Source organism: Sinohyriopsis cumingii, chromosome 17 (assembly GCF_028554795.1).
Source record: "Sinohyriopsis cumingii isolate HCF-2022 chromosome 17, ASM2855479v2, whole genome shotgun sequence".
NCBI lineage: Eukaryota > Metazoa > Mollusca > Bivalvia > Unionida > Unionidae > Sinohyriopsis > Sinohyriopsis cumingii.
In genome coordinates this window covers 24226125-24232124 of record NC_142977.1, presented here as the reverse complement: position 1 = coordinate 24232124, position 6000 = coordinate 24226125, and positions in this window count along the sequence as shown.

Below are 6000 nucleotides of genomic sequence, written 5' to 3'. Positions count from 1 at the left end.
TTACATGTTAAAATGTACAAGCGAAAACGACACTCCCATCTTCACCCCATACACGCCTTAGCACACAAACTCATAAATACACGTAGATGTGCACACTCACTGTCCATCCATGCTCTTGTATACACACAAATGTACATATATTGTAAAGCGCATAGCTCACAAGCGACAAAGTTATACATAATATGATTGTATGCAATTTCTATTGTAAATTTGTAACATCTAGTTTGCGAAACGTATAATAATCTCATACAGAAGTTTAAATATTGCAAATTATAAAATTCTAATATTAGAGAAACTGTATTCTTAAAAATGCAAAGTGTATTTAAGGTGATGCAAGTACTATACCTCATGTAAATTTGATAGACCAGTGAAGTGCTGTAAAAGTTCGTGCAATAAAACAGAGAATGTTAGCACGTGCTGCTTGAGATATTCTTAAATTAACGTGTAGGCCGGCAGACGTGGATTAAAACATGGTGACTGTGTAGTGAGAGCTAAGGAGAAATCGTAAAATTATATATAATTGGATTTATCCAAAAGGGAAGGAATGTAGTATTATTCTAGACTTATGTCTATTACTAATTCAAAATTGAAGAGAGAACAGAATAATCCAGCTAAACACCATTTATCTATAAAATGAACCAAGTTAAGCCTGGAAAAGTCAGTTCTGATTCTGCATTTTAATCGGGAGAGAAAGAAGGATAACAAGGTGTTACTGGTTACCACTTCTTTATAATAATATGCTCGTATACGTTTAATCCATATAGCATATTTATATTCAGCGCATAATAAAAGGCACAAGTCCTCGAATTCAGGTTCCGGGAACGAGGCCCCATTCGGGATAAGACCGAATTTAAGGAAAGTATAAAAGGTATTGAAGGAGTTTCTGGAAAGTTTTTTTAACCATTTGATAATGAGCTGTTGTAAGGGGAGTATTAATTTGCATTCGAAAAATAAATGATCAGTCGTTTCAATGTCACCGCAAAAAGCGCATAACTTAGATTTGGAAATCTTCTTTAAGAACATGTTGTAGTTAACGGGCAAAATATCATGTATTGTTTTGAAACACACATCTCTAGTGATGGGGTCTAAAATTTTATTATGCAAATTTTTCCAAATGTTGCCGAAATTTAAATCGTATAATTTGGTTATTTTAGGTTCAAGAACATAGCTTTGTAATTGTCGTTGGTAGAAATATTTTGTGGGGACTAGACCAAATTTGAGACTAGGATTATTTTCATGAAATGTTTTGAAAATGGTCATGCACTTTTGATAGAATTTAGGAACATATAGCGTATGAGTAAATTTATTAAGCGCCAAATTAGGGTTGAAAGACCTTAGTTGTAAACCGATCCAATACCTTGCAAAATCTTTCCATTTGGCTGAATATTCATCGTCGAGTAATTTTTGTATATGCTGTATACGTATTGCTTGGATTTTACATCTCAAATGGGTGATGTTTAAACCTCCGTCGTAAAGGGGATTGATGCATACAGCTCTAGCGAGAGGTTCGAATTTAGAATTCCACAAAAATGTGAAGATATTCCTATTTATTAAAATTTCATAATGTTTAGGTAGATCAGTCACGGTTGCAGTATACCAAATTTTGCTATAAGCTAAAAGATTAATAACATGGGATTTAGAAATGAGAGGTAAATTTCTACGTTTCCATAGTAATAGTGTATTCGTAAGTTTAGTAACATTTTTGTTCCAGTGATCATCATGACTTAAATCGTTGCCAAAATGAAACCCTACAATTTTTTGTTTGTCGATCCAGGAAATGCCAAAGGGGTGATCACTGCGGTTCCGCCATTTACCCATGAACATACCGTTTGATTTGCTATAATTTACCTTAGCACCGGAAGCGCGATCGTACATGCGAGACCAAAATAAATACCGTTCGATCGATTTGTCCGTGCAACAGAAGCCTGTACTATCGTCCGCGAAAAGGGAGATCTTACAGGCTTCTGTTGCACCTGGCACCTTAACACCTATAATTTCTGGGTCGTTTCGAATTTTGATTGCAAAAGGCTCGTACACTATTACATATAAAAGGGGGGAAAGACTGCAACCTTGACGGACTCCTCTTGAGATTAAAAAGGGGTCCGAAATAAAATTATTGACTATAACTGATGAACTAATATCAGTGTAGAAAATTGAAATCCATTTAATAAAGTCAGGATGAAACCCGAAAGATTCTAATGTTTTTAACATAAATTGATAATTTACCCTATCAAATGCCTTTTCTTGATCTAAGGAAATAAATGCACATGATAATTCTTTTTGTTCGATGTAGTCACAGATGTTTCGTATAAGGTGACCATTATCAAAAATAGATCGACCTTTAACTCCACATGTTTGATCCATGTGTATTATTTTGGACATGACATTTCCAAGTCGATTAGCAATAACTTTGGATAGAATTTTATAGTCTAAATTTAATAGGGAGATAGGTCTCCAATTTTTCATATTATTTGAATTTTCAGGATCCTTACATAATAACGTAATATAAGATAGTTTTTGTGAATCAGACAAAGTGTTTGATTCAAAGATCAAATTATATAAACGGACTAATGTGTCGCCTAAACATTCAAAAAACGTGACATAAAACTCTTTTGTGAGACCATCGGGTCCAGGTGATTTATTTGGCTCCATCATATTTAAAGATTTCCAAATTTCTACTTTAGTAATTGGTCCGGTAAGGAATTGGTTATCTTCAGCCTTTAACTGAGGTAACCCAGTTAGAAATTCTTTAAATAATTCTTCATCAATCAATTCTGTGGTAAAAAGATTTGAATAAAACTTTTTAAAACAGTTTAAGATATCAACACTTGAGTTATGAGTCACATTATTATACTCAATTTCAGTGATAGTTTTCTGGGAACCCTTTTTATTTTCTAATTGAAAAAAGAATTGGCTCGGTCTTTCGTTATTATCTAAAATTTTCGCTTTGCTCCTAATGACTGATCCTATATATTTTTCATTTTGTAATTCCTTGATAGACATTCGGAGTTCTTGTATTTGAAAGAGAAGTTCTTCATTATTGGTTAAATCATATTTCTGTCTTAGATATTGGTAGTCTTTCTTCAATGATTTAATTGCAGAGTTTTTAATTTTCGAAAGTTGTTTGGAATATCGAATGATTTCTTCTTTAAGTTTGAGTTTTAGCTCATCCCAATATTCTAGGGTGATGTTATGATATCTTAGTTCTCTCTTAATTAGGTCCGTAATGAGAGTTTTTAATGTGTTATGGTTTAAGTGCGAGTTATTGCATTTCCAGTAACCGGTACCATATGATATTGATGAGTTACATGCTATACTTAAAGTTACTGCATCGTGGTCGGACTGAGCGAAGTTAACGATTGTCGAATTAATGATGAAATTTGCTATGTTTTTAGAAACATACAGTCGATCAAGTCTGCTTGCTAACAGTGGTAATGAGGGGTCTAGTGTGTTTCGATACCATGTGTACAATTTTGCCGAGGGGTTCAGTTTGCGAAATGTGTCAATTAGTTTAAAGTTGGATATAAGCGATTTCAATGTTTGGACGGACTTTTCGCTGTAATTGGTTAGATTACCTACTCGGTCAAGGTTGGAGTTAGTGACACAATTGAAATCTCCAGCAAGAATGAGATTATGTTGTCCCGTTAAATATGTGAACAATGAAGTAAAAAATTCACTTTTCTCCGAATCAGGGATGGGGGCATATATATTTATGGCACGATATGGTATATCATTAAATTGAAAGTCAGCACATATTATTCTACCGTCAAAATCCGTTTCATATTTTAAAAAACGTATGTTAGGATTAAAATTAATGATAGCAACTCCAGATGAAAGATTCGAGCCAAAACTCCATATGGCATAATAACATTGCAATTTATCTTGAATTTTTGAAGTAAGGGTTCTTTTCTCCACGTGGGTTTCTTGTAGGAATACAAGGTCGATGTGATGCGAAGATACCAAGTTTCTAATCTCGTATAGTTTTTGATCCGTGTTGGTTCGAAGGCCATTGACATTTAATGTAAGGATATTAATTTTACTCATGGGTTGCTTGTTATTGGTATGACAAGTCCAGAATAGGTTCAAAATCGTTAGTGTATGTGGGACTCTAGGTGTATCAAGTGAATCAATCTGAACTCGAGACGGGTAGAGTCCGTTGTATAAGGTAATACTATTGGAAACCAGAAATGACTTGCTGAACGATAACATAATAAGGGAGGAAATGTAATTAAGGGATAAAATATGGTTGAAGAAAATAGATAAAAATCTACAAATGTTGTATGTGCTATGAAATAGATAAGGATGATATGAAGGATATTGTACATTTGAAGAGAATGAAAAATTATGATTAAGTAAAAGAACAAACCTGTAATAGAACGTATAACCAGGGAAAGTCCTGAAATATTTAGTCCGTTATGCTTATTCATTGTCCATTTTACTGTCCTTGTATATGCCCGGTCCATTTGATTATATTCATTGTCCGTGAGCGTTCCGATTTCTTTATTACACAGTTACTGTAGTGTAATCCAAATTAAGAATTTTGCACATCCATACTTGAATCCTCCTCAAGACGAGACTTTTTTGATCTTTTAGACGTGACTACCTGCCACGTGCACGAATCTAGGTCAAACAATTCTCTTTTTTCTTGTGGTCTGGGTTGATTCGAGTCATCTTCATCATTGTCATCCGGTACTGTTGCTTTCTCTTGTGTTTGGGTCGCTACTTCCTCTTCCGCCCCGTGGGAGGCGTCCAAGGGGGTGGGGGTGGTGGGGTGATCAATTGGTTTGCTGTTTGTCGACGCAGGGGCTGCTGGTGTTAAAGGTTCGTGTGTCGTTGCTTGGGTTGATGTGCTTGGTGCAGGTGGTTGTTGGGCAACGTGTCCTTTATTATTCACTGCTGAAGCATAGCTAGCACCTTTCTCTGGGCAGTCTTTTCGGAGGTGCCCCGACTGACGACATCTCAGGCAAAGTGGGGGGCGGCCCTTCATTGTTATAAGCATACCACACATGCCAAGCGACACGATGTGGGGAATATTCCTGCAATCGAATTCTGTGGTCCGGAGTTTCACTATCCTTGTACCGTTTTCAATCATTGTGTCCTTGTTTATAATTGTCTTGTCTCTGCTTATGTCAAGGATCTCCCCATAATCCTTTAGAACTTCCTTGATAACAATATCATTGACAAACAGGGGCAGCCAGTGTATTCTGAGGTCAATTATTAGGTTAGCAATATATTTAATGCCGTCACCGGTCACGCCTTTTGCCTTCTCTTGGGACTTCAGCACAGCATTCCATGGGGCATTTTCCCCTTCTCTATATAAACCTTCGATGTCAGAAATAGTAACACCCGCAGCTTCAAGTTTGCGAAGCGCTTCCTCCCGAGAAATTCGTCCTTCCACTCGTAGTGTACGAAGATACACATCCGAATTCACATACCTTGAGATGTTGATTTCAACACGGCGATACATATTCCAAAGCGGTAAACTTTGAACTTTCACTTCAAAAGAATTCTTTGATCTACTTTGTCTTGGCCGGATATCCTGGGGAAACCGCCTAGCTGATCACGGTACTCCCTGGTCCAGGTAAGTATGATTTCTTGACGTTTACTGACGTTTATCAACTGACATTTGTGTCTGGAGTAGGAAGTGTGCCTCTAAGTAATGAAAATAAATTAAAACGATTCAGGGCCATGGTACTGCTGATGTCTTAGTATTCCGAATAACTTTATAGCTTATGTTTCAACATTACAAAAGTAACTGAAATGTCTTCAAATAGTCCTTTATTTGCAATTTCAGTTTCTTTTACGGTGGATATATGCTATATAGGTTTGCTCGGACGGCAGGGGATAGTTTCGTATATTGGCCCCTGGCAAATTTCTTAACTTGAGGCAACGGTGCGTATTTTTCAGCTATTATGGTTTTTTAATTAAATATATGGATACATTTTTCAATTCCGCGTTTCGGGCTTGTCTTGTTCTTGAAACTGATATCAGCCATTGACC